Source organism: Cupressus sempervirens, chromosome 4, assembly GCF_028749045.1.
Source record: "Cupressus sempervirens isolate cs-2001-9-10 chromosome 4, ASM2874904v1, whole genome shotgun sequence".
In the NCBI taxonomy this organism is placed as follows: Eukaryota; Viridiplantae; Streptophyta; class Pinopsida; order Cupressales; family Cupressaceae; genus Cupressus; species Cupressus sempervirens.
In genome coordinates, this window is record NC_143121.1 from 219,385,554 (window position 1) to 219,407,284 (window position 21,731).

Genomic DNA, 21,731 nt, shown 5'->3' on the forward strand with positions numbered 1-21,731 from the left:
TCTGCAGGAGGCACTACTAAGGAAGAAAATGCAAGAGATGATGAGGAGGGAGTACAAGCAAAAAAAAGTTTTGCATTAGATAAAAGACATATTTTATGATGCTTTTACTCTCCTAGAAATGAATGAAGATAATCCCATCATTGAACAACTTATCACCATTGTTGACAAACTAAAGGATGAAGACCTAGACACCAATGTTAAACTTTTAGAATGGCCTAAAAGGACATTTCAATCAAAGGTACTTGAAAAGATATCTAGTGCTATTGCACTACGCCATCTTGATCTAGCAACCAAAATGGAGAGTGTGAAGAAGGTGTTAGAGAATATTTTCTCTCTCTACACTAAGCTATGTGATGTAAATCTATTCACATAAGAAGTTTAGAGGCATTTTGACCAACTGTGAGGAGATTTACAAACTATAGGTAATACTCTTAAGCTATCTCCTAGTCAAATCCAAGCTCATTTTTAAAGACTGCTATCTATACAAGGTAGGCTAGGCGAGCTACAAGCATAAGATGCTACTATTAGAGCTACCTTGATCAGTATCTAATCCATGTTGACCTCACACATGGAAGTGTTGCACAAGGAACTAGCCTATGCTGAGACATTGATGAAGAAAGATAACCAACTTTCTACTCATGATGGCTTAGTTGACCTTATTGCCCAGCTAGAAATTCAGTATCAATCTCTAGAGGTAGCATGCAACAATTGGGATGTAGCCCTAGAGATCATAATGAAAATCCATAAATTATTTTTGGATAAACACACTATCAATGCACCACCCATGACATAAGTGTCAAAAAGGGGGGATTATGAAGTTTTTGTTGATAAAGGAAATAGAGTTTTGAGAAAGGGGGAGTATTCATGTAGAAAAAGGGTACAACAAATCTACTCAAAAAGAGTATCAAATTTAGATACATAAAGGAAATATTTACTCAGTGGGAGTATTGGAGAAATAAGGTATGATTGTTAGTCATCCATTTTGCAAAATTTTGAAGTTTTTTTGAAATTTTGTATGAGAGTCGAGTCACAGATATATTGTCTGAGTTATGCCCATAATAAGGATTATATATGCATGATGACATTTTTTTTCCACTAATGCCAAAGGGGGAGATTGTTAATCTTAGATTGGTGACAAGGCAGTGACAAAATACTTAGTCATTATCTATCAGTATTACAGTGCAAACTGAGTGATCAGAGCAAGCTGAGCAATCAATGCAAGCCGAGTGATTAAAGCATGTCGAGCATCAATTTTTAGACAATATATGCCTAGTAACATACCTAGTATGTGGTGAGTCACTCATGAGCCAAGAAGACTATACATGATGAGTGATTTAGGAGCTAAGTAAATAAAGCATGTTGAGTCATTTAGCAACTGAGTTACAACATTATGAATATAGTGATGGCTAAGCATTAGATGCTGAGTGAACAATTTTGGACATAGTTACTTATAATGACACAAACTTCTATGTAAACCATTTTTGGGCCAACTTAATAATTGTTTTACAATTCTAGAAGATATGTATGGAGGTATATTATGAATCCCTATGCAGTACATGAAACTAATCAAATTTAGGCATGTTCTAAGTGGCAATATGGATCAACCATAGTCTTTATTCTTACCTAACCCTAGCCCACCTATGTTTACTTAAGGAGGCAAACCTTAAGAAGTTTGTAGTATTAGTGAATGCACAAAAGGAGAGGAATGCTAAGTACAAAGAGAGAATTCATGGTAGCTATAGGGGTTGTGATAATGTTATGAATTACATAATCAGTTGGAGAGAATAGAGGAAAAAAGAGAGAGGATAGAGGAGATATATTTGATCAGAAGTATCAAGAATTCATTAGGAAAGAGAAGCTCTAATATCTATAAATAGAGTGCTAATTGAATGATCATGGTGCCAAATCATTTAATTAGGTGATATAGAGTAAATCTCCTAGCATAGTACTCTTAACAGACTTGTGTAAATCTCTTAATCAAGTGCTTGCTTTATTGTAAGTTTAAGTCCTCTAACAAGGCATACGTTTAGCAAGGTGTTGAAATCCTTTAATAGGGTGAGACTTAACAATCTTTGTAAGCCTTTAATAGTGCAAACTCCTCATAGGGTAGATCATAGTTTATGGTCAAAATTCTTGTAACCATAATTGGCTACACTTAACAACTGTAGTAGTGAAGATTTGAGGGTTCATCACCACCCCAATTTTACCTTCTCATTGGAGGGTTTCTAGGTAACAAATTTATTGTGTTATGTGTTATTTGTTTCAAGTTATGGATGAACATGTGTAGTTATCTATTTTAGTTTACATGCTAAATTGTGAGATGGATGTGTGGTGAATGTTTTACGGTTAAAGTTTTTAAGTGTTGATTCCCCCCCAGCCCTCTTAGAGTTTACTTTCCCATTATTATTTCCAACACATGCTTGGGGTGAAGGAAGTTGTCCTTGGGGGGTCTTAGTGAGGTCTTCCTTCCTTTTTCATGTTTTTTAGCACGTTTCTTCCTCTCTTTTTAGACTATAGTTTTTCCCGTTTGGTTTCCTCCATTTTTCCATTTCATAGAGATTTGGTTGTAATTGGGTACCTCATTAGGCCATGTTATCAAGACCCAAGTTTTCTTTTGCATTGTCACTCATCTTAAGGGGGGGTGTTAGAGTAAAAGGCTTAACTTTAAGTGTTTTATTAAAGTTTTCTTTTATCCTCTCTTAGGATATCACCTTTTTGCATAGTTTACTTTTAATAAATATTTTCATTTATTAAATGGTTTTATCTCTTTAGGGTATCCATGATAGGATTGCATGGTGCCCTTATCTCTTTAGGAGTGGATGACAAGGATTCCCTTATCACCTTATCCTCCTTAGAGATTGCATGATCTCCTTTATATAGAGACCATATCTCTTGTATTATACATCTTGAGAACTCACTTCTCATTTTCACATGAATATAATCTTTCTATTTTGAGAGCAATCTTTTCTTCTTTGTTTCGTCTTCCTTGTAACAGGTATTTTCTTGCAGGTTATTTCTAGGATTCATGAAGTTGTATTTTTATCAACTTCTACACAATCAATTAGCCAAAAAAAATAGTATATGTACCATGTAACATTGCAATACATTAGTAATATGTAATAAATAGTTGTGAACCTTAGAATTATTTCTTATTTATTTGCACTAAATAGTTGTTTTAATTGTGAATACATGTAATTTTTGAAGTTTCGGTTCAATGTATAATAACCTTTAAGTATATAATTATTAATAGTTTCATTAGATATTCAAGCAATTTAATCAGTTAAGAGGAAAAACATTAAAGGTTTCTAACGTTAACTCTTACCATTTGTACCATTTTAAAAAGTAAGAACTTACTTAATGTCATATTTTAGACCATTTTAGCCCACCTTAGTGTGGCCCTTCTCATTGAGATATTGTATTACATTTAATTGTGTAATGCCCTACTTGGGAACCAAAGAGAAATAAACTTAACATGTTACAATGTTTATTGAACTATTTTTTTAATAATAAGTTTAAACAACATCAAAGTAACAATAATGCGAAAGCAATATATACATACACATCAAGTATACATAAATAATTACAAATATAGTTTTTATTCCTCAAATGTTTCTTCATGTTGAGTGACATTACGAAGTTTGTATTAATTAGTTTAAGTCTTAAGTACAAAGTCTCCTGATCATAAAGAAATAACAGATACATTATCACATAAGAAAATGCATAAATACAACTAATAATATGAAAGCACATCTAATGAATAACATCCACTACACATGTCACATGGTATGTGAAAATAGATACAAGTACATCAATATACAATACAATATTTTGTAGGATCTCAAAACACAAGATAAATAGATACATCAAATGAATAGAAGTATCTAAGATAAGAATAAGAATGATAATGGTACCACTATATTAACGAGCATCCAACAACTAGCAATGTAAGGGGGACCCAAATGATAAGAAGATACTACCTCCCGACTGCATGGTCACCTAATTAGGCTCCCACTCCCACCATGTAGGAGAGATAATGTATGATCCACACACAAATAATCAAATCATAAAATAATCCTAGGCAAGGAATCTTGATAGCCATAACTACCTCAAGGGTAACACAAACTACACAAGAAGAGATGATCAAAATCGAAAGGATGCTCATTCCAATACCAACACCACATACTAAATCAACATACAAATACCAAGTACAAAACAAATATCAAAACCAAAAATATATAACCACCTTCAAATCAATGTCAAGTGTCACAAGCACAATAACCAAGAGATAACAAATATCGTCAATAGAAGTAAACCGCCAATCACTAAATCCAATAATAAAAACACCAACAATGAATAATTGGTCATTCATTAATAAAACTTAACTGTCAACAATAAATGACATCTAATTAATGAGTAATAACTCACAATAAATACACCATAAAAAATAATATCCAACAAGTACACCACTAGAGGCAAATATTAAAAAAATATGAAGGAGACCCAGACTACATACTATGGAGTGTCATCACATGAGCCAACTCTAAGGTTACCTTGGAAGTCTCTCAGGATCCCAACCCCCTAGTGACTCTATGCAGAACTAGGATACCCTCTCATGAAGATGAGGAGACTAGTCATACCTCTCAAGGTATCATCTCATTCTCATCCTTAGTCTATACAAGCACTCAAGGCATAAACAAGGAAAAATCTCTAACTTATCTTTTTCATTTATCTCAAGGCATGGGGGAGGAAAGTATTTTAATTACTATGTTATCACTTGTTATACAATTTATAATGAGTTATCCTGGCAGCCACTTTGGGCCTTGGTCCCCATTGCAACCCACTTCCATAGACATGCACCTAGACTACCTTCCTAAAACTCACAAACCACAATTGTGTCTCATACCAAAAAATTAATATTGATTGAATTTGGTTCCTTAACAGGGAACTCAAAAATAACAACGGTTCTCAAAATTGAAGTTCTCATAAATGCTCAATAGCATAAAGCTCATAAAACATAAATCTCAATCCAAATCATAAAGTTCATTATGACATCTAGTCAAATAATCATAAAAGAAATCTAAAAAATGCCTCTAGTTCACATCCCAACTTGGCCAACTAAACAACCCACAAAGAAAAACCATCATGAAATAAACATCACAAGACTATAAATAGAATATTAGAAAACACATAGTTTTCAGCCACATGATTTAATTCTATCAATTTCTCTTGTTTAATTTGGGTCATAAGGATGTGTTTAGAAATAAAGTAAGAATATACATATTGATATAAATTGTTATGCTAATATACTGATTTAAATCAATAAATGTTTAAGTGTCAAAACTCTTTGTGCATATAAAATATCATGCAACATTATCATGCTTTTTATTTAAATAATTTTAAATCATAAATGATTTAATTAATAAAATAAGTTTATATTTTTAGATTGAATATTAATATCAATTTTATTTCTAAAATATTAATTTGATTTATATTTAAGTTCAATATTAATATTTACTTTTCTTTTAATTCACGATGCAACTAGATATAACTCAAATTTGAAATTATAATTTTAATTAAGTTATTTACCATTTCTCCCATAATATTAAATATTCATAAGTAGAAGATTATATAATGAACTCCACTATAACTTCTCTTAAAATATAACTAAATCACAATTAGTTATTTATTAATTTCTCACTTGCAGTATAAAATCATTTATATGCAACTAATAATTTAACTAAACTTAAAGATTCTTTAATACCAACATCCACTTTATAATTAGATGAGTAGTATTAATTTAAATTTTGAAATTAATAAATAACAACAATTTAATTTAATTTAATTTTTTTAAATTTTCAAAATTAATAAATAATTCTATTTTTTTTAAAATATTAAGATAAATCCAAAAATTGAATTTTCCTAAAAAGATAAAGTAATTTTCTATTTTCACATGGCTAAGATCTTCTAAAAGATGCAATCATAATTTTTTAATTAATTGTCTATCTTGAATGCATTTGTTTTCTAGAAAGATTCTTAACCAAAATTTTTGTTTAAATTAGGGGCAATTATACATTTTGCTTGATGAATCTTTATGAGGGTTTCTATTGAAGTTTTTTGATAATTCTCTTTCAAACCCCAACTGATAATAATCATTGTTCTTTAAAATTTAACGTTGAATTTTCTTTAGTTACTTAGATCTTGAGTTTTCTAGATTAATTTCAATAGCATGATTCTACAGTTTACATCTGACTACATTTTTCAAACAACGCATGGATCAATTCTATTTCTTAATTACAAATCACAATTCTCTTTCATATTTTATCCTATAGATTTCAACAAATACATTTCAACAGTATGCTAGACACAAGGTAGACATATCTTCCAAAATAATTTCAACAAATGAGTTCTTAGACCCTACCTCAATCTGACAATTGAAATTTTGGACAATCTAGTAAATGCATGCAAACCCAAACCCTCTCAAACTTTCAACAATTCTTTTTCTTCAGTTCTAAATTTTCCTCCCCAAAACCAGTGTGTAGAAATGAGCTCAAATCTCCTTATAAATAGTTTAACTCTGCCTAGGGTTTCTGATTTTCAAACATGCAAAGGCCTCTCCTTGAAATAAGCTTTTATTATTTAATCCTTTCATGCACACTTGAAGAACTTTTTAATTAAAATATTCTTTTATATTTTCTTTTCCTCCACTTTATTAATTAGTACAAGGGCTATTTCAAAGGTAGTTTATTATTTAAATTAATAATAATTAAAACTCATTATTTAAATGTAACTATAATTTAATTATTATTAAATAAAAAATTATAATAAAGCAATATTAAATCTTTAATGTTTTAATATTCCAATTCTCATTTTATCCAACTTCTTAGATTAGACTTTTAAATTAAATCTTTTATGTTGAGGTACATATTTAATTAATTTTTAATAATTAAATATCATCATATTCTAATTTGTCTTTAACCAATTTTTTAAATTATACTTCCAAATTAAGTCTTTTAAATTAAAACATATATTTAATCAATTTCAACTTAATTAGATATTCTTATATTTTAATATTTTCTTTTTAATCAAATAATATTTAATAATTCTCAATATTATACGATTAACCCAAATATTATAATTAAATTATTTACCAAATAAATCACATAGCCAAATCCACATAAAAGCAACATTAGCAAAATAAACCAAAACTCAAAATCAAACAACACGTGCAAAGATAAACTCATAGGTTTAAAAGGGGTGGAAAGTAAGATACATGTCCTCCTTCTTAGGAAAAGTAACTAGGCTATGGCTGGGATTGCACTTGAACATTATCTCCCAATTCTTACTTTGAGTTATTGTGATAGGGCATGCTCATCCTAGCAATTCAGGAAAGCGATGCCCGATACTTGTAATCTGCATAAAAGATGGGCATGTACATATACATATATATCTAAGCTAAAAAAACAATAGTAGGGAGTGGTACATCATGCAAATCCCAACTAGTAGGTAATTATGACTCTCTCCCTTAACCACATCAAACATGTCAGATAGAAAAGTAAAAACAAACACACACACCATACACATGCAAGTATGGGGTAAGTACTATAATAAGTCTTGAGTACAAATCATCACATATTCAAACATGGAAACTCATCTTTGTGAATATACAATACTCATCATTTGATATCAATATGAAAGCAACCACATTTACTAACTAAGAACCATTAAAGCATCATTAATGCACTAGTAATCATAATCATCAATCAACATGTGAAATATAATCAACTAAGTAATTCTTTATTGATATACATGTAATCCAAGTCATGAAATAATATCATAATTATAAATCCAATATCCTTGAAACTAACGCATGCATGAAATAGGTATAAAAGAGTTTGGTAAATATAATGGAAAAAAAAATTATGGGTTGGCATTACATAATTGCATAAATAATTTAAATCACCATCTTTTCTTTTCTTTTAAGGTTGATTGAAACTCCATTTTGGCCCTGATTCATATGTAAAATTTTCCATTTTTCCACAAATATTTACCTGACTCACACCTTCCATCTTCACCTCATTTTAGCCTTTATACTCTAATTTCTAAAAAATTCTAGTCCATCTTTTGTCCAACTATTATATACCTCTTTACACTACTCACTTCAAAGTTTGTACTCCATGGAATGGGTCACCTAGAGGTGATTAGTATCAAGATAGGTCATCCCTAGAAAGCCCATACAAGGCCCGCATTTCAAAGAGTTTCAGTGCCCAATGAAATGTATTTTCCTTTTTTTTGCCTCGTGTAGTTTTACTTCCTGTAATTTAACCCCTAAAACTAGTATAAAAGGAGGTTTTCTCCTCTCATTTTGATATCCATAATTCATCGAGTTTCAAGCAAGCTATTATGTATCCAAGAAGATCAAACAAGCAAGAATTTTATTTGTCATGATTGAAGCATTTTATTTGAAATATCTAGTTCTTTTCTCGATATGAAGCAAAGGAGTTGGACATCAAGGTAGGATATGTACTTCATGAATGATTCTTCATTCAAGTATACAATCCATGATTCATGAACAAGAGTTAATTTATTGCATGGATGAACACATCCTACATTCTTCTTAATCTATATTTCAACATACATACAAGCAAGTAGACATCTCTATGGATATAGTGGATTTGTATCCATCCACAAGGGTTTGAAAAGCAAGATATATTTACTTTTATCAACATTAAATGCTTAACTTACTTCATTCCTTGGTTAATTCTTAAACAAAGGGCTTGACCAGTACAAGTCCATTTCTACAAACAATTTCCCATTTTCATGTGTGCAGGTGCAAATCCACAAAATTACAGATCTAAAAAGCATTTTTGAAGATACAATTCCCATCACAGATTTGAGATCTCTATTTCTAGCTCTTCTAATTATTATTCACCCAAGATTGAACTTTACATGTGTAGGTCACCCAAATGTGACTTGTTCCTAGTGCTCTAAGATGTTTACAACTAGAAGTTATAGATCTAGGGTTTCAAATCTTAGTTTATTCCTAATTTTGATAGAGTTTGACATGGTTATTTTAGATCTAAAAGTGCATCCTCTACTAGACCTCAAGATGAGTTTTTATTGTTTCTCTCTCCTCCATATAACTTATTTTAGTACACTAGATCTTATATCTTGTTGTTTATCATGTAATACCCTTCGTGATGGTTCTACTATTTTATTTGAGATTGGACAAGATTATGACATTTTATCATTGATGGACTCTACATTTCTTGTTTACATTATTATATTTAGATGATGAGATATTTTAGACTTATAGATCATTCCTTTCCTTTGAGTAATATGTTCATGATAATTATCCCTTCTACTTACAAAATTATGATTTTCTCTTTGATTATTATGTGATTTTTTAAACTAAGTGGTGTATAGTAATCAAGATTTTATTATACTTATATATGATTTTTTCATTGTTAAAGATGATGATGTACTTTTGTTTACTATGTTTTATGTTTACCTATGTATTAACAATAATGATGAATCATGTTTTAATTGTAGATTTTGCTTAACATGTCTATAAGATGGGAGGACGAGGTTCAGTCATAATCACTTCCATGAGAGATCTACATGATGTTGCACCACCCCTCCTTGTCTACTATTGTGTATGTGTGTAGGTATATGTATATGAGAAACAACACATGCACACATATGTATATGTATGTATGTGTGTGTGTGTACACAAACATGCATACACACATACACACATACATGCATATATATATATGTATGTATGTATGTATGTGTATGTGTATGTGTATGTGTATATATGTATATATTGTTCAACTTGGTGATATAGGGTTGTAGGTACCAGACATTGACTCGACATGGCTATACAAGTTTGCACATGCGAAATTCTTGGAAGTTGTTGCAAAGCTAGTGCCAAGGTCCCCATAAGTAACTCTATTTGGCATAGGTTTTATTTTTAGGTGATTAACCCTATCCAGAGCTGGGCATAATCATGATCTTTCTAGGCTAGTATTTATTCTTGTTTATTTTAGGGTTTAGGTTTGATGATTTTGATTGATGACTCTCAGGTGGACTATTTTCCTTGCTTTGAATTTCTTAGCTTTGGTGATTTTACAGTCGCATTGTGATTCTCTTAATGTTTAAGAGGTTACAAAATATTTTAGGATAATTATTATCATATTAGTAATTATTATTTTAGGAGTATACATAATGGTTATTTTGTAATAGTTTCTATCATTATTTTTATTAGACTATTATCTATATTACTATTATTAGACTATATGTCTCTGTGTATATAATTGCATGTATATGTATTTAAGTAGTTGGTATAAATAATTATTTAAAAAACATAAGTATAAATTGGATAGTAAAATAGGAGTTGATTAGTAGATTGTTTATTAAATATAACTACTCAACATTCATAAAAAAGTTTAATAAACCATTTTTTAGGAATGGTTGGGACAATTGATTCATATACCACTTCTCTGAACCATACACCTAGTTTATAAATTGGAGAATCATATAAAGAAAGGGAAGAATAATAGATTTATGACAAGAGTTTAAAATTTGATTTGGGAGAGAGAAAAGTGTGAGAATCATTTGAGAGATTCCAGAGAGAATTTCCCAAAAATTCAAATATTTTAAGAATAATAGCTTCAGTGTTCAAAGATTTCTTTTAAGAGAATTTTCTAAGAGATCTTGAGGAGAGTATTTCACAATAAGGACGAACGGAACTTTGGTGTTGTTGGTTATGGATCGGGGATGTTGGATCATCCATTCAATTAGGGATTCTCCATGTTGGATCACAAAATTGTATTTTGAAAAACCCCTTAAAAGCCCACTAGTCCAAAGATGAAATTCAACTCAATGAAAAGGTTTGACATCCTAAGGAATCAACACCTCTACTCTTTAGGTCTTCAATGGCCAGGGTGGGCACACCCTAAGTTTAACCCTAATTAACCTCCAACTAATCTTCAAAATAAGATTTTGATTATACGACAAAATTATATGTCATGCTTTGTAAACAAAATTATATATCAGACCACTCCTTATCCACTTTTGGGCATAGAGCCAGTTCAATAAAAAATTTAGTACATCTTCGCAAGGCAATTCAAATTGTTATGAATCACTAGTTACTGAGTCATATTAATGTAAATGTATTAAGTATGTTGAACCAACTTGTCTATTATTTTTAATTCCTTCAAGGAAGCCAACCAGATAAGAAGTTACCAGACAACAATGCATAATAACTCTTTATTTCTTCAAGTTAGTTATTAAAATTTTAACACATCCACACAAGTATTAAAAGTAATGTAGGTACACACTCTGGTACCACTGACGAAGGTACGCTCTAATACCACTGACAAAGGGCCACACCACCCTTACCAACTCATGACAAAGAATGCAACAAGATCTCTTAAGATCCAATCCAAACCCAAGCTAGTCCAGATCCACACTCTTGTAGAAACCTCTGAGATCTCAACTTGTGCTCGCAAGCCACCAAGCAATCTTCTTGTTTCTAAACCGCAGTCACTAGCTCTTCTCCAACCTTATCCAAGATCCAAGTGTAAACTACCTCACATTCGACACTCTGTCTACACACTCACAACTCCATCACAATCCTATTGTAAACTGCCTCACATTCAGCGCTCTGTCCATAGACTCAGGAAAACTCACTCTTCACTTCCTCCTTCTCTTTCACACCTTGAAGCCTTCACCTTCCCAAGCTTCTCCTTCTCGAGCTTCCACTTCTCAAGCTTCTCCTTGAGCTTTCACTTCTCAAGCTTCTCCTTGAGCTTCTACTCCTCAAGCTTCCCCTTGAGCTTTTCCTTCTCAAGCTTCTACTCCTCAAGCTTCCACTTCTCAAGCTTCTCCTTGAGCTTCTACTCCTCGAGCTTTCACTTCTCAAGCTTCTCCTTGAGCTTGATTAGAAATGCTCATATGCCTTGCTTAAATAGGCACTTACCACCCCATGCATGACTTATCCACAAGCTTCTAGAATTCCTCCACAACCTTCTACAACTTCCACAACCTTCTACAATATCCACAACTTTCTACAATATTCATAACTTTCTAGAATTCTACCCACACACCTCGATAAATGGAATGACAACCATTTATTTTTTTATTTTTTTCTATTATGCCACCTATGCACCTCGAAAATAGAAATTTCTCCTTTTCTCCTTTTTTCCACTTATTTTATTTTTTTATTATTTCTCCTCTAAATTTCGTCACTTTTCTCTCTCCTCTAGAATTTTTTTTTTTCAATAATTTTCCATGCAAGATGCTCCTGCATCAAAAAGTAATAATCAAACACAAAGTTCAATTATTGTGATAGGACCATCATTGGAAGGAAACATAGCACATAACATCCAAAAATATACAGAAGGATATGTAGTTCTATAGACTCATATTATTATATTACATTTCATATATCTTCTTCCTTCTCTTTTGCAATCACATGCATACATGTATACTAGTTAAAAATGGTTCTGGTTTCCCTAGAAAAGGGAAGGGAAAAGATTCCAACCATCACAATTAAATATTTTAATAATCACATTTTAAAGTGGACCATCAACCATCAATTCTTGCCAGACAATTTTTAACCTTCAAAACATCCAAAAAATGTTGTGTGATGTCCCAAATATTATTGAATAATATTTTTTTGTTATGTGGTGGACAATCAATGGTTTTATCTCTCAGGCCCACTCTTTATTTTATTTTTTAGTAACTTGTTAGCCTGTCGATATTTTTTTGTAATCCTTCGAGAAGTTTCCCCAAAGCCCTTTATGAGGCCATCTTGTAGGTTTTTTGGGCATGCTATTTGGATTATTTTATTGTATGCAAATTCTTGTTGGAGTTTTGTGTTGTTTTCTATTTCAGAAGTGAGAGATCTTCCCTACGTGGCTCTTGTGATTTTAGTGGGAATCAACCCTCACCCTATTCCATCCATTATATTTATTTGCTTTAGATGTGGTATATTTGGAGCAGCATATTTATTTTATGAATATAATATTTTGGGTTTTGAAAATAAATTGTTACATCTCTGTATTGGCATGTACTTCTATATCTCACTATTATGTGGTGCACTCAATGAATTATATCATTCCCTCGGTATCTCCGGATCACTTCCTTTAGCACATTCCTCAAAGAGTACCATGGAAATACAACTTTTCCTTAACCACTTTTCCTCATGTAATTCCCTTGCATACCTTCCCTCAAGTGCTTTGCCTTAGATACCTTCCCTTAGGTACTTTCCCTCAGGCATAGTTCTCCTTCGGACAAAGATCTCGTGCAAATGTAGTTCTCCTTTAGACAAAGTTCTCCCTTGGAAGGAATTCTCCTTCAGACAAATTTCTCCCTTGGATGAAGCTCTCCTTCAGACTAAGTTCTCCATCAAACAAAATTCTCCTTTGGACAAAATTCTCCTTCGAATAAATTTTTCCCTCAGGTTGGGTTTACCTTTAGAAAGAGATCCTCTTTGGATTGAGATTGACTTCTACCTAACATTGCCTACAATTAAGAACATCTTGGGAATGTTATAGTGGTATCAAAGCCGATGATCTTGCCAGTCTATTGACAACATCAAATGCTACCAATATACTAATTAGTAGGAAGGATGGGTGAATCAACTACAAAGATTATGCAAATTATAAGGGAGATAACAAGAGGAAAACAAAAATTGAGTGAAACTTTGCTAAATGGATAACAACATCTTAGTGAAACCTTGGCAAAGGGGTAAACACAAACTAGCATGACCCTTGGACTTTTGGCAGAAGGAAGCATGAATGGAAACAATGGGCATGGTGATAATTCTATCAATGATAGGCTTTACATAAAGCATTCCCACACATGACCAATAATGCCAACATTTCCCCAATGATTATAAAAATGAGAGGAACAAGAGTCTACCTTCCTCAAGATGCAAGATTAGTTCTAACAAGACTTATTTAATATTAGATTTGGAGTGAAATTATCCTTCAAGGATTATGTGGATTTGCAGATAATATATTATAGGAGATAGGGCAATTAAAATGATGACATTAAATGAAATATTGGAAAGGTAAACTTATCATTTTTGATGGATCTAAGCATACATCAACACGAGCATGGGTTCAGGAGGCTGATACATACTTCCAACTCAACCCCATTCCTAAAGAAGAGGCAATTAAGTTTGTGACACTTCACCTGGAGGGAATTGCTCATGAATGGTGGCACCGTGGGATGGCCACTCTTGGTCATGATTGATACACTTTGTATGCCAACTTTACAAAGAGACCCATTGATTGCTTTGATAGAAAGGATCTAGAGCTCAACTTCAAGGAGTTGGCACAACTAAAGAAAAATATATTGGTAGAGAGCTACATCATAGAATTTCAAAGGCTATTGGTACTAGTGGTAGACATTTTAGAGAGAAGACTTATTTTCTTATTCATAGATGGATTGATTGAACCCTTAAAGGGTTGGGTGAAGAGTTTTAACCCCAAAACACTCATGACAATAATCAAGAAGGTTATGGACATGGAAACGTCCACTTCTTCTTCTTCCAAAAGTTATTCACATGCCAAGCAGGCTCTTGCTTCAAAGGAGAAAGATGACAAGCTCCTTCCAAAGAAGAAGTAAATGGATGAAGCCACAATACAAGATTTGAGGAGGAGCAAGCTCTCTTTTAATTGTAAGGAGTTGTGGGAACTGGGACATTGATGCTTAGGTAAGGGAAAGGTCAATTATATTGAGGTGGTGTCAGCTAGTGAAAGGGACGAAGAACTAGAAACCAAAAAAGATGATCAACAAGCTTCCAAAGAGGTTAACATAAACTATATAGAAATGATTGTTGTGCTAGTATGTCAAGGAGGTAACATCACTCTTGCTGGCACTCTGAGGTGTACTATTTTTTGGGTATGACACACTCTCCAGGGACAACGAGTCATAGTTATGGTGGACAGTGGAGCCACACTCAATTTGATTAATTCATCACTTGTGAAATGAAGAGGTTTGACTACAAAGGTACATGCATGATTCCAAGTCAAGGTACCAAGAGGAAACCTCCTATCATGTACCCATCTGGTCTCACAACTTAGCATTACCACAGGGAACCATATGGTCACAAAAGGCTTCTTTGTAGTAGATCTTGATGATATGGAAGTCATTCGTGGTATCTAGTGGATGAAAATTTTGGATGATTACACACAAAGCTTCAAATGAATGGAGTTTTCATTCAAAGTGGATGGAAAGAAGGTGGTCCTAAGGGGAATGTCAAATGGAGGGCCAAAGGAAATGTCAATACAACATATGGAAGCCATTTTTTGACATGATGACATTGTCTAGGCAACACATTGTTTGATCTCAACAAAACTAATGAAGGGGCAACAAACTAACTACCAGAATCATGAGATTCACATAGTATTGGATAAGAACAATACAATCTTCACTGACATTCCTCCACACAAAGGCTTTGAGAACACCATTGAGTTGGAGGAAGAAGCCAAACCCATCATCACAACACCTTGCCTCCATCCTAAAAGGTTTAAGGATGATATAGAAAAAAGATCCAAGAACTCCTAGAGAAAGGATGGATCAGGTGCAATTCAATTCCTTTTTCATTGTCATGAGCTTTGGTTAAGAAGAAGAATGGAACCCACTAAATGTTGTGGAATACCATGCACTGAACAAGAAAACCATTAAAATAGGTACCCCATTCCTAGGATCGACAAATTATTGGATGAGTTACACTTTTGGCTATAATTATATTCATATGAGGGAGAAGATAAGGAGAAGACTACCTTATATTTTTATTACAACCATTATGAGTTCTTGGTCATGCCATTTGGCCTAACCAATGCTCTAGCTACTTTCTAGTCATGCATGAACCACATCTTAAACAAACAACTGCAAGAGTTCTAACTGGTATTTTTTGATGACATACTTATTTATAGTAAGACATGGGAGGAACATTTGGGATATTTGGATGAAGTGCTTGGGATCATGGAGTTACCATAACTATTTTGCAAGAGATCCAAATGTGAATTTGGAATTATAGAGATATTGTATTTTGGACACATAATCAGTACTTGAGGGGGTTCAAGTATACTGAGAAAAGATTAAAACCATCTTGGATTGGCTACCACCCAAGACTCTTTTCGATTTACATGAATTCATTGGATCGTGAAATTTTTACCAAAATTTTATGAAGGGGTTCTCACAACTTAGTGCACAACTAAGAGATTTGATAAAAAAAGATCTTTCGACTATAAGAAGGTACAACACATCTTCAAAAAGTTGAAGGAAATCATGGGTTCATGTCCATTCCTGATTTCAATCAACCCTTTATCTTGGAATGTGATACATTAGGAGAAGGTATCAGAGTAGTGTTGATGTAGGATCTTCACCCCATTACATTCAAGAGTCAAAAGCTATTAGGAGGAAAACAACTTTACTCCATATATGACAAAGAGATGCTCACCTTCATACATGCACTTACAAAGTTTGACAATATCTCGTAGGAGAAATTTTTTTCATACCAACAGATCGTAATAACTTGAGATATTTCTTGGAGCAAAGATATTTGAATGAACAACAATAGAAGTGGGTGAGAAAAACCAACTATTTGACTTTGACATTGAGTATGTGAAGAGAAAACATAATGTAGTGGCTAATGCTTTATCGAGAAGGTCTACCATATGTTTTTAATCCCAGATTTTTGCAAATTGGAGGGAACACCTATTGATTCAATACTCCAAGAGCACATTTGCCTACTAGTTGATGGATAGTCAAGTGTAATATGATGGGTATCAAGTGGTAGATGACATCATTTACTACAAGGCGGGCCTATTTCGTTCATGAGTCTAAAATGAAGGAGAGATTTTTGAAGGAGATGCATGACTCACCTTTGGTAGGACACCCAAGATACCTAAATACCTATCGACAGATCTAAGAAAACTTTATATGGAAGCACCTCAAGAATGATATCTTGCAATATGTATAGGAATGTTCTACCTACCAATAAAAAAATCTAAGCATACTTTACTAGTAGGTCATCTTCAACTATTGCTAATCCCTAAGTAGAAGTGGGAAAGTATTTCAATGGATTTCATCATTGGGCTACCCAAAGTTTAGGGGAAGGATTACATTTTTGTCATGGTTGACTATTTGAATAAGTATGGCCACTACATTTCCATTTACATCAGATACCAAGTATCTCAAGTGGAGGAGTTATTCTTCTATAAGTGATAGAGATGTCATTTCCTTAGCACTTTTTGGATTGAGTTATTTAGGTTGGCAAGGACAAATTTATCACCAAGTACAAGCTACTATCTACAATAATATGGATAGACAAAGATGATGAATAAATGGTTGGAGGTCTATTTGAGGAACTATGTTTCAATGCAACAAAAGGCACTACCCATCGCATGTTGATAGGCATGCTGACCTTCAAAGAATTGTATGGGTATGAGCCCTCATTATTCATGGATTTGGTATTGGGTGGCAATTGTACACCGAGGGCTAAAGATTGGCTACAAGAGATTTTAGATATCATGAGATCTCTCAAGAAAAATTAATAGAGGACTCAAAACCAATAGAAGATATATGCAAAGCAACATTGGATTGAGAGAAGTTTTGAGGCTAGTGATCTGGTATATATAGACAATCCTCCTTGAATTCATCTGGTAAGGTGAAGATTAAACCCCATTTTTATGGACCATATAGAGTAGTTCAGAGGGTAGGCAAAGTTGCTTATAAATTGGAGCTACCTAAAGGGAGCTGAATCCACAATGTTTTTCACATGTCATGTTCAAAGAAGGCTATTGGACAATGTGTTACCATGTCATAGGAATTGCCTCCCATTGATGAAGAGAGAAAATTAATTCTAGAACTAGATGAGATCATAGATGTTCGAGAGAAGAGGCTCAGGTCTTGCACCATTAAGGAGTTTCTTGTGTGATGGAAGGATATTCTAGTTGAGGATGCCTCTTGGAAAGGAAAACAAATTATGGAACATCCAAGTTTTCAATTGCTGGAGGGAAACTAATTTTTAGGCTAGGAGGATTTTGATGTCCCCAGTATTATTTAATAATAATTTTTGGTTATGTGGTTGAAAATCAATGGTTTTATCTCTCGAGCCCACTCTTTATTTTATTTTTGTAGTAACTTGTCGGCATGTTGGCTTTTTTTGTAATCCTTTGGGAAGTTTCCCCAAAGTCCTTTATAAGGCCATCTTGTAGGTTATTTTAGGCATGCATTTTGGATTATTTTATTGTATGTGAATTCCTATTGGATCTTTGTGTTGTTTTTCATTTTAGAAGTGAGAGATCTTCCCTACTTAGCTCTTGCAGTTTTGGTGGGAATAAACCCTCACCCTCTTTTGTCCATTGTATTTTTTTTCTTTAGATGTGGCACATCTAGAAAACCATATTTTTTTTGTAAATATAATATTTTGGGTTTTGACAATAAATTGTTACATCTCTTTATTGGTGTTGAGATAATGGGTGTTGCACACATTGCATAATATTGTTATTTTATTTTTATTATGTAATGTTGTGCCTAGATGGACGTGCAACATGTAAAGATTCCCATGAAATATTCTTGATGAGTTGTATTGTAACATTGTGAAAATATTTTATGTAATTATTTAATATTGGGGAAAGAATTAAATGCCCAATATTAAATGTGGGGTTAGTGGGTTAGGTAGCACATGGTTTTAGCACATGGTTTATGTAATATCACTTGGTGGTTTTGTGAGACTTGCTACTATATAAGCAGCCACAAGGGTAGTTGTTTTAGAGAGAAAAAAGAGTGACAAGGAGAAGACAAAAGGCAAGAGTCGAGCGGGACAAGGCTTGACAGGTTAGCCAAGGGAGCATTTGTGAAGGTTGAAAGCATGGCATGGGATGTGTGGATTCATGCTTGTTCACATAGTTTGCTCGGTTGTGGCTATGGCCATGAATGCTTCCATGGTTGTATGGCAATGGTATTTTTTGTTGAATAATACATGATGATGGATGCTTTTGGAGGCTGGGTTTTTTTCCCTCAATGAGGGTTTCTCAGGGTATATCTTGTGTCACAATTTTGTGGGTATGTTGTCTTTTCTCTTGCATGTGGATTTTAATTTCATATTTATTTTCAGATCTATTATGGGTTATGTGGAAACGGTTATATTTTTTATTGCCAAGTTTCCTTACAAGTGGTATCAGAGCTATGGTTTTATTATTATAACCCTAGATTGAATCCATGGGAATGCATGAGAGGATAAAAGAAAGGGCAAGATATATGAATGGTTTATTGCAGATCTGAAGGTTTTGGGTTTGCTGTTATGATGGGATGTTAAAATATTTGGGCATGTGAAATTGTTGGACAAAAATATTTTTTCAGATGTTTCATTTAAATGAGGGTTTTGGGGGGTAGCATGTAGAAATGACCTCCTGGGTAAAAATAGACCTCACCATTGGATTCGGGTCGACATTTCCATAAAATTTGATATATAATATGCCCTAGTTTGACCATGTTCAGAGGAAATGAAAGAGTTTTTTAGTTTCAGCCCATGATGGCCATCAAATTTAATCCCGTCGGAATTTTCGTCACTGAAAATAAAAATAAAAAATGAAAAATCGTACTGAAAATGGTAAAAAGACTGTCTTAGTAAAATGGCCATAACTTTCTCTCAGAATATCAGATTTTAGAGTTCTTACAGGCATTGGAAAGCTAATTCAGAGCACTACAAGATGGTGTAGGTTTGGTTCTATTATTTTGAAATTTTTTCAGGTTTTAAGAGCCCTAAAGTTAGATGTTGTTTATTTTGAGCACGAATTGGGGCATAACTTGGGCATACAGAGTCAGATTTTGGACTTTGAGTAGTCAACGGAAAGCTCTTGGAGAGCTCTACACACTGGTTTAGATTTGGTGTAGGTTTGGCATGATTTATTTGTTGATATATTGATCTGAACAGTTTATAGGTATATTTTTGACTATGGTAACATTGTGAGTTTATGGCATTGGAGATTTAAGATTTGATGTCATTGTATACTCAGTTCATATTTCAGATTGGTCTCATGATGATATGGTTATCAGTGTTTGGTTTGGATATGTATGATGACTTGTTGGATCTACAAGTTGTGCAGTATTGTAAGCGGTCTATACTTACAGGTTGCATTTATAGTTTGGTTATGGGTTATCTTTGCCCATTGATCTTTCATTATTGATGCATATTCAGATTGGTGGCTTGGATTTGGGTTGTCTATGCTCTAAGTCACATGATTTACTATTTTCTTCATGTTGAAGGGATGAGATGTTGTTACCAGGTACAGTCATGGTGGAGGATTGTGGTTGACTATTTTATGCTGACAGGTTAGACATATTGAGAGATAGATGCTCGGTTCATGGATGTGATCATGGTGTCATAGATTTTGGCATGACATGATTGGTTATACAGGTACATCCTTGATATTCATTAGCTTGGAATCTAATTTAGTTATGGTGGTATATCTTCTTGGTTGAGGATCATAGTTATTTGGTTTCTTTTGAGGAGCTCATGATGTGCACTTTGAGTTCTTTGATAGTTTGATGCCTTGGTTGATTCTCATGGTTAGAGGATGGGTTTTCATCATGATGTCATGGATAGCTTGGATACACAGTTTAGTGGGAGCTTGTGACAGTGATGGGGTGACAGTGCAGGATTAGTTCCTAGTTTGGTTTATATCTTCTTGGTTTGGAGAGGATGGATTTTATGATTCCATAGGTGACTTGGTACCACGGTTGAGTGGGAGTTGTTGGCATTGATATATTTATTGAGTGTTTGCAGATGTTGGAGGTTTGTCTTAGATCTTGTTGCTACAGAAGTGTCTTTGACATTTGCATGGTGCACTTGTTATCTTCATGGTGTTTGAAGATGGTTAGATCTTGAGGACTCATGGAGTTCTTGGTTATCTTCATGGTATGTGGAGATGGTTTTCTTCATGGTGTGTGGAGATGGTTGCATCTTGAGGACTCACAGGGTTCTTGGCAAAGGTGTGGTTTATGTTTTTATTTGGCATGTTATCTTTGGTATGAGGATGGTTTCATTATTATGTCATGGTATACTCTTGATACACGTTTAGAGTTGTGACATGTTATAGTGTGTTCATATGGAGCATGTTATCTCTTTAGTTGAGATGGTAAGATCATGTTGTCATGTTTATGTTCCTGAGGCCATGGTTGGAACTTTGACATTGATCTTGGTTTAGTTTCTTGGTATTGAGTACACTGATCATAAGCTGGATACTTCATGATATTGCTATGTTGCTTTTGGAGTTGACATGGATTGATTGGTTATAGGTGCTCATGGATACTTAAAGACAGTGGTGACGTTGAGTTCTCTTGGATTAGAGAAGTATTTGTTGGGATGGTTGATGGTTTCAGCAGGAAGTCCGAGGGGCAGTCACCTGATATGGACTTGAGAGGAGATTGTTCTTAGATGAGTCTTGGTTGGAGACTTGGGTATCTTGATGATCATTCTCATTCCCCACTCTTGGTCTACTCGGCGTTTTGCTACTTGAGAGGTATAGCCCATTGATTCTCTCAGTTGCATTATATTTATGCTTGTCTTTCATGGATATGGATCTTGAGCTATGGTACATGAGTTAGTTCTAGAGGGTTCATTTGATAGATGGTTTAGCATTGGTTATCTCCATGTGCATATGTTGTTATGTTGGTTGAGTTTGGGAGATGGTTTTATATTGGGC